Genomic DNA, 9833 nt, shown 5'->3' with positions numbered 1-9833 from the left:
CTTTTTTTCTCCAAGTTTCTCCAAGTTTCTTAAGTGTGAAAGATGATGAATATGATTTGTTTGTCATCTCTCATCTACATATATAATTCACCCAAGTGGACCATACCCCACACGTGGCTTGGATCAATCAAATTTGGCCAAGCCATGGGTGGGAGCCCACCCCAAGCCACACGGCCACTTGGCCTTTTTTTCATGAAATAATTAACTTCCATAATTAACTTCTAGCCCCAAATCTTTCTTAATTTCCCATACCAATAAAATTATAAGCAACTTGGGCATTAAAACAAAATCGGAGGTTAAAAGTCTCTACCTCGTATTCCGAAATAGTCTTGTCCCTAACTTATCACAGTTAGCTCGGAATATCCCAATGTACAAAATACGGGATATAACAATAATAATGAAATAGAATCTGGAAATCAAGAACATTAGCCATCCTAGTGTCTCTAAGAATAGGAGCCTATACATTCGTCGTCTGTTTGTTTCATATAGATCATGCCAAAAGAAAGAAAGGATAGCTTTACATACCTTTGACGCTTAATCCGTAACTCGATATGTATACGTTTCCGAAGTACCTCGACCTATATTAAGACGTTAAGAACTATGGTTAAGCTACGGAAAGGTTCAAAACGTATGTCAACGTTAGTAGCTTATTTCTAGAAAATTGGGCGGCATTTCTCCTATATTGTTCATTTCCCTCACACTCAAAGCCAATTATGAAATGACCAGATCAATATCAACAACCACACGTCCAAGTTACTATATCAAGAACTAGCCAAAACAAGATTCAAGGATACCCCGAAACAGCCCGCATAACATTCCAATTAGTCCACACATTAGTCAACATAACGACTATGACATATTCAAGTTACTCTTAATAATCTATAGCCACAACACTTCATCGAAATGACCTTATAATAGTCCAACAATTACAACCACCCAAAATCAATCTTTTGGACTACTAGAGGTACGTTTTAAACTTATCTTTTCTTTCGAATCGTGCAACACAACAATCAGTGACTATTATCCATATACAAGAAAATCCCATTAATAACTTAACAACAACATGCCTCAAACAGCCCCTAATTACAACATAACAATGCCCGAAGATCTCACGAACATCTAAGAATATACACCAAGCAAACCACATAAGCGTCGTATACGATATCTTATACACTTCTTTCTTCCAAATTGGTGATTCATATCAGCAACAACACAACAACGACATCAACTACTATATGCAAGAAAACTATCCTTATATTACAACAAGTCCTAAAACAGCCCATGAAACCAAAACAACTTCTAGCATGATTTAAGCTTTCCTTTCACAAGTTCCACATCCACCAAATTGTACAAAGATCAAACCATCTCTAAAACATGTAGGAGGGAATAAACCTTACCTTAGCAAGCTTGGCCTCTCAACGTTGCTGGAAATTATAACTCAAATTTACAAGTGTCCTTGCTGCTCTAAAAATATAAGTTCACGTTGCTGATCATCAAGCAAAGTGTTGCACTCTTAAACGTCTAGAACACCTTAGGAATTTATAATTTTCTTGCTATCAAAATGTAGAACTTGGCCGAGAGCTTGGCAGCCATGGTTGTTCATAGTTGTTTCTCTAAATCAAGATAAAGATTAGCAATTTAACTATGTTGAAAGGGGCTGGCCGTGAGCTTCAAAGAGCTACCATGGCCGTGTGGTTTTTCTTTTCTCCAATTCAACTTGGTGAAGATGAAGTTATGGCTAAATGAGTCATCACATAGTATTTATATGCAAGTAGCCATGTTGACAAGTGTCCCACTATGGCATGGACCAATCAGATTTGGCCATGTTGTAGTGGGGTCCATTTAATATATTAATTAACTTAATTAATCATTAATCCCCACTTAATAATCTAATCATGGTTAATTAATCCCTAATCTCCACTAATATTTCTACACTAATTGAAATTTACAAGCAAATCATGCACTTATTAAAATTGGGGATTAAAAGTCCTTACCTCATATCCCAAAAATAATCTTGTCCTTGAACTTATGTCGATTAGCTTACGAATAATCCAACGTACAAAAATACGGGATATAACATTTAGGAATAGCATCATCACCATTATCATCATCATCATGGAGAGCATTTATCAATAATATCATAGGAACTTTGAGAATTATTAGCTTCTAGCATTTCTAGGAATAGGTACATTATGGATATCACGTATAGAGTCACAACATAAGAATCATGCCTAGGTTAGCCTTAACATACCTTGTCGTCTCCTTAATTGACTTAACGCCCATCCTCCCGAGCTTATAAATCTACATTCAAGATGATTTACACTAAGGGCTCGTTTGGTTGGAAACAACTTATCTCGGGATAACTAATCCCAGGATAATTAGTTATTCCACCCTCAAGGTGGATAAAAAAACACTCTAATCCCGGGATAACTAATCCTGTGATTAGTTATTTCGAGTTTTTGTTCCAACCAGACGTAGGATAAGGTGGTACTAATTTTTATCCCAGGACTATTTTTCTCTATCCATCATACCAAACGAGCCCTAAGGGTAAGTCATTGAAACGTTTATAAGGCCAAACTAGATTAATTGGTAAGCTAACAAAATTTGGGGCAGCATCTCCCCTATATCACTTACTCCCACCAAATTCCAAAACAACTCCCAAGAAATAATAACAACATTAACAATACCATAGCTAAGAGATTTATATTCAAATTGGACTCAAATCAATCCAAACTTCTTTTCATAATCAATCCATAACAACAACTTCAACACAATCCCTTTTACACTTGTATACAACACTTCCTCATCATCATTATTATCCCTCGTAGTAAGATTATACTCATAACAGACTAATAATCATAGCTTAAATTAATTTACAACTCAAAATATCATCAAATTCATATTTGGACTTTTCCTCCAATTTCGTCTCCTTAAATCTTAACATAATTACCAAATAAACACATAAGCATGGAACTAAGATAAAATCTTACCTCAAAATTCAAGAACACTTCAATTCCGAGGTTACTCCACCTTAAGAAACACTCACCTAAGCATCTTCAAGAAGAGGGGACAAGTGTAGACGTCACTTGGAAACCCTAACCACTTTAATCTTCACTTTGCTCTTTGGTTTAAGATTGGAAATATGTGGAATATATTTGGGGAGGTTTTTAGGGCTTTCTAGGACTTAGGGTTATGTTAAAATGAAATAAAATGAAGAGCGGATCATAACTATATAATTCTGGAGACTCACCGCCTCAATTTTTACGGTCACAGATTACTAACCGTAATTCAAATTACGGTTCGTAATTTGAAATCGTAATATTTTATACAAGCCATAACCTTCTCTCTATTTCACAGGTTTGCGATCTATCAGTTGCATTGAAAAGAAGACTCTTTGAACTTCAATTGACATAGGTTATGGGTTCCATAACTCCTCGTATTCTAGGAGATATGCCTCTCTAAAGTTGGACCAAAATTTCTGTCCAAAATTCTGCCAGACTTTCCTAAATTTCGACAAACTTAATTTCTTCAATTTGCTTGATCTCAGAACCTTTAAATACTTGTCTAACACTTATTAAAAGTCTTCCTTAATTTACGAGGTGTAACAAACAAATTCACAACTCAAATTCTCATGTGCCCTCACAATCAAAAAAGAATCCCAACTGGCAAAATATAATTTAAAACACAAATGGGATATCAAATGGAGAGAATTAACTCTCTCTCACACAAAGATGTTCAAATGCACACAATTAGTATCATAAGCTTGTCCTTCGTGTATTTCTCCACTAATGTAAACAAATTTGGTTCAAAATCAATTAGGACTTAAAGGGTTGTAATGTAGGCTTTTGGTTAAGGTATGGCATAAATTGGGTAAAAGTGACTCAAAAACTCCCTAAGCACTACAATTTTCAACATTCAAAGCACACTTCCTTTGAAACTTTTCGACCCCTTTCTTCAGTTTTTATTTCACCATCTAGTCTTCCCTTTATTCGCAACTCTTATTATTCCTTCCTTTTTTTTTTTTTTTTCATAATAACAAGGAAGTTTCCAAATTTTTTTTCACCTTTTCACCTTTAAAGTAGCTCCCACATAACAACTTTTTCCAACCATCACCCCCAAACATATGTTTTTAGCCTATGTTTGCACTTTTAACGCTCTTAAGGAGGTAGGGTACCAAAAGATGGATCAACGAAGAACAGGGTAAAGCTTGCAACATAGTTGTCAAAGAAAATGTTAAAGCCTCAAAAGGGGTTTACTAGGGAAAATATGCAAGGGTAGGATCTTTAAGGCACAAAAACGGTACAAGGAAGGCCTAACATCATTTTTCAAACCAAGTGTAGTCTAGGATTTCGCCTTGAAACTCATTCCGGAAAAGTTCTAGACCACAAATAATGCAAAAGAACTCACAAATAAACCTCACCACACATGGAACATGAAAATTCAAGTAGAATATGTATCTAAGAACCAATTGAAAAAAATGAACTCAAAAAGTCACTCATAGCCTAAAGAGACTAATTAGTGAAAGTAAGAGCCAAAAATTGAGTCTAAAAGTCACAACAAGAATCCTTACTTCAATCATTTTTTTATTTTTATTTTTTTGAAAAATCAAGAATTCATAAGCCAAGGTCTAAATAAGTTGGTGCCAAGCAAGACAAAAGTTAGCCAAGGGGCAAAAAATCACATCCCAACACCATTTTTACTCTTAAACTACCTAACTAAGAACGGAAATAAATAATAAAAGTGACTAATCCATAACATGCCAAAAGAACAAAATTTTCAAAAATTTTAGCAAGTTTCATTTGTAACAGCCACACCAACAGTCACAAAACAAGCCCGGCAAGGGCACACAATATCCATCCATAAGACAAAAGCCCGGCAAGGGCACAAATCAAGCATAAGCAAAATATAATGTGCTACCACATGCCACCCCCAACTACAAACATTTCAGTGTCCTCACTGCACATAATTAAAATAAAAAATAAAATAGTTTGAGGGTAGAATTTTTTTTATTTTTTTTTTTTACTGTCTGCACCTGCAAACAGCACCTGTGAGACTCAGGCATGACCTGCAAACCGCATGTGATGTCACCTAAAAACTTACCTGGACCCATATTTCAAGATGGCTACTGGTTTGGGGCTGCTTTGAAACCCCGACCTGCTCAAAACAACTCCAAAAATTTTGAAATTTTGTGGATTAGTCAAAAATAATCTACTAAGCTACTCTAAAAAAGAAAATTTCAAAAATGACTTAAAATTTTGAAAACGATGGGTTGCTTCCTACCAAGCGCTTAATTTAACGTCAAGGCACGACGGTTGTCAACCTTACCATTTTTACTTCCATTTGGAGGATATGAATTGTCGCCCAAACTTTGAATCAAGATTACGATGATGCTCATGGGGCGGTGGTAGGGAAGCAAAGAGGCCAACTTTCGGGTATCGCATTTTGCACTTCTTGGCCTTTAAGTGAGGCATGTCATTTTGTCTTCTCTACATGACAAACTCCAAAATGAAAACACTTTCTTCTTCATTTTCAAAATTCTCCATAGGCTCAGTTAGTTCAACTTCCATATCATCAACCAAGCACAATGTTAAAGGTTGGAATGCGGTCCAACACGCTTTAATTTCAAATTCCCTCCATTTTTTACATTCTCGCCTAAAACTAGAGTCTTCCAAACCATTTCATGAACTTTTTTATGCAACTCTAATATCATTTCTCTAATCTCGGCATCTTGTATTATTTTTGGGTTGGTCGGTTCACAATTCACCATTAGCTCTTGAAAATCACTCTTGACCTCTTCTTCATTGATAACCAACTCACAACTACTATCCATGGCCCTTTGATAGTGAGGATCACATGCTTCAATTTTTGCATTCAAATCGGTCTCCAATTCTCGGATAGCAATTGCAAGTAGCTCCACTCCTTGACTTTGCTCAACATGCATTTTTAGAAATTCTTCCATCATCCATGAAATGCGTTCATGGTGATCCCCATAGACTTCAAGTTGTTGAGTTTTATTCATTAACCAATCTTGGCTCACAATTTCCATTTTGTCAAGTTTTCTTCATTGTGAGAGTCGTCCAAAGCTTGTAAAAATCCATTCATGGTGAGAGACACCTTTTGGATAGTTTCATCATCTCCATGTTGAACTTCTTCCCACAAATTCGTCAAGACTTGCCCATATTTTTCATTCCTCCCCATTATGCATTTCAAAACTTCCTAAACTTCTTCTTTTTGAGAATTGGAGATTTCTTCTTCAAGATATTACACTTCTTCAAGTTGAACCACTTCTTCACTTTCACAACTTTCGTTGTGGTCACAAGAATTGTCGGGCTCATCTTTCAAATTTGAAATCTCTTCTTCAACCAATTCATTTTGAGGAGTAGACACTTCCATGAAAATTGAGGAATTGACATCCTCAAATGAATCATTCATTCTTTTCATAGCTTTTCCATTTTCTAAAATGGATTGTTGGATGAGTTTTCGCTCTTCCTCCATTTTACCTTTCCGATCTAAGTATGCTTGGAGCATTGCCATGATGCCTTCATATCTGGCACTTTACCCTTCACTTGCCATGTCATTGTTCCTATCAAACTCAAAAGCACAACTAGCATTTTCGTAAGAACAACTTGGGGGAGGAGGAGCAAAATAATTAGGACAATCACCGCAATGTCCACCTTGACCACCATATATATCGCAAATATTCCCATCATAGAATTGAGACGGTGCACACATCTCTCTCTCGGTAGCATTTTCACAATCTTGCCAAAAGTGAGTCCTCTACAATATGGACATGGGTCACAAAAATATGGGTTGCAACCATCAAACCCATTTTCATTCCATGATACCATAGTAACACAAGTAAAAAAACATAACTAACAAAAAACAAAAATTATCACAAAGAAACACAAAAAAAAAAAAAAAAAAATTAAAAAATAAATAAAATAATAATAATAATAATAATAATAAATCACAAGCACATATTCACAAGTTTGGACCAAAGCAAGCAAGCTCAAATCCAAAACTTACCAAAATATGCCAAATTCTTCCCCAGCAATGGCGCCAAAATTGATAACGTTCAAATCCACTCCTTAAAGAGAAAGTGTACACGGTCGTCGTAATATAATTTATCTAACTATGAGTCGGGGTCGAATCCACAGGGAACAATATAAAGACGATTTAAACAAGTAAGGAATTATCACCAACTAAGCTAAGCCAAATACTTTTTGGATATTTGATTTTTGGATTAATGACTAACAAAGATAAAACTAACTAGAAAGCGGGTAAAATGATCAATGGCCACAAGTATGGATACAAATGGAATTATGCTCAAGTAACGATCCAATGTATTTCATGATTTTACAACTAAGAGTGAGTTTATGCTAATTAGATAATAATCTCTAAAATCTCATCAAAAGTCTCTCGACCAAATCAATGAATTTCACTCTAAGCTTTCTCAAGCCTTAGAGTGTGATATTAAGTACAATCAATATAATCTCAAGTAACTTTCCTATCTCTAGCTCAAGTTATTAGATGGGTTTTAAAGCCCCAAATTCTTGTTAACTAATCTTTCTCAACCTCAATCTTCCTCTCTCAAGCTCAAATTGAAGTGAATGGCGGGTCTTAGGGTTAACTAATCCCTTAAGAAACATTAAAGAACAAGAATAATTAAAACCACAATAACTCACTTCATTAGCAATAAAAATCATTCAATACATAAGCAAAACAAGAGTTTCATCCAACACTTTAATCATAGAATATTTCCATAAACAAGATTCAAGTGAAGAAAATAAATACTACACTCTTAGATATTCATTACAAAGCAAGGAATCAAAGAAATGGAGAAAAGTTTAAGAAAGTTCTCAACCCAATTCCTCAAATCTTCGACCCCAAGGTGTGGAGCCAAACCCTAGCCTCCAAAACTTGTGTTTTTGTGCCAAAGATGAAAAATGATGTCTTCAAGTCTTGCCTTTGTAGTACCCTCATTTTTCCAAGTCAAAATATGACAAAATAAACCCCAAAGTTTGAGTTTTGTAAATCTATCCCCTTTTTGTAGTTTTAGCCACTTTTTTGTTTTCTTCAATTTGGTCTCTTTTTGACTTGTTTTTCACTTGGTTTCTTCCAAAGCTCTTTTCAATCATATAAACCTATAAAATGGAAGTAAACGACACTAAATGCACTATTTTATCAATCAAAACATAACAACAATCTAAGATTAAAGAAGAAATCAGTTGGTAAAATACCAACTTATCACACCTCTTCACCATATTTGAGATCGGTGAAAGTGGAAGAACAGGACATGAACTTCACTTTATTTCCCTTATCATAGATTTGGGACACACTTAACAAACTATACTTCAAGCCATTTACATAATAGACATTTCAATCGCATGGGAGTGCCTTGCCAATTTTGCCAATGCCAAGAATATATCCTTTCTTGTCGTTTCCAAAAGACAAACTCGAACCTTAGAAGGCCTTAAGTGAGAGGAAATCTCCATTCTTCCATTCATATTCTTCGAGCAACCACTATCCATGTACCATTTTCGTACCTCTCTCTCTCTACTTCACCATGACGAGTCACTTGTTAGATTTAGGAACCCAAACCAGCTTGGGTCCCTTATACTGATAGAATGGGTGAACTAAGCTGCCCATGCAGGCAACACATTTTTCTTCTTTTGGGGACCAGGTCCCTTAGCCTTAGACTTCTTTTCAGTAAAATTCTTGTTTTTATGCAGGGACTGAAATTTGGCTTTACATGTATCCTTGTAGTGGCCAGTTTGGCCACAATGAGTGCACAACCAATTATCAGTCATAGTAACATACTTGCTATGACGATTGTAGGGGATTTGGATTTTTGAAAACCAATGCCTTGCCTTCCACCTTACTCTTGTACATAGCAGCAACCACATCAGAGGATCAGGTCTAATTAAGTGACTTGTCAAGATCAACTTTAACCCTTTTCAGATCCTCTTAAAGTTGCTTATTCTTCTCTAACTTAGCAGTGAGACTTATTTTGGTTTTCTTAAGCTCATTTTCAAGCTCAAGGTAAGTCTCACTGGCCACTTGTTTCCCTTTAGATGGAGTGTTCATCCATTTTTTTCATTCGGCTTTGTAATAGAGAATTTCTCCAGTTACTTCCTCAACTTGCTCCTTTAGATCTACAACAGTGACTACTAAATCATCCCTTACTATTTCTAATTCATCAATTTCTTCACTTAGAGCATTTTTCTTTCTAATAAGGCTATGATAGGCATCAATCAACACATTTTCTAAAGATATCAAAAAAAAATTAGAGTAACTTTTCAAATTTTTCTGAACATCAAAAACATTTACCTCATATTTCTCATTGTTATCATTCTCTTCAGATTTGGCCATGAGTGCAAAGATTAACTCATATTCTGAATGTTCACTGCTAATAACTAGCATGGATATGTCTCTTTCATCATCTTCATCTTCAGACTCACCAGAGGAATCTCCCAGGTAGCTAGAGCAAGTTTTACTAAGCTGTCAAGCAGCATCCTTTTTGTTGAACTTCTTATCAGGGCCTGGTTCTTCTTACCCGCCTTATCAATATTTTTGTAATAATCTTGCATGTGAAGAGGACATTCTTTACTGAAGTGTCCAGGCTTTCCCCATTTGTGATAGCAATCATTTCCTTTGAAGTTTCTACTGGAGCTTTCTTTCTTTGGGACCCCACCATTTCTTCAAATCATCTTATGAAATCTTCGAGTGAGGTACGCCATCTCATATTCATCACTGCTTCTGTCACTTTTAGCAGCTTTGAGAACTAGGCTTTTTTCTTTCTTTGGCTCTCTTCTTTCAAGATCTTTCTTTTT

Source organism: Lycium ferocissimum, chromosome 2 (genome assembly GCF_029784015.1).
Source record: "Lycium ferocissimum isolate CSIRO_LF1 chromosome 2, AGI_CSIRO_Lferr_CH_V1, whole genome shotgun sequence".
Lineage (NCBI taxonomy): Eukaryota > Viridiplantae > Streptophyta > Magnoliopsida > Solanales > Solanaceae > Lycium > Lycium ferocissimum.
This window is presented reverse-complemented; position numbering follows the sequence as displayed.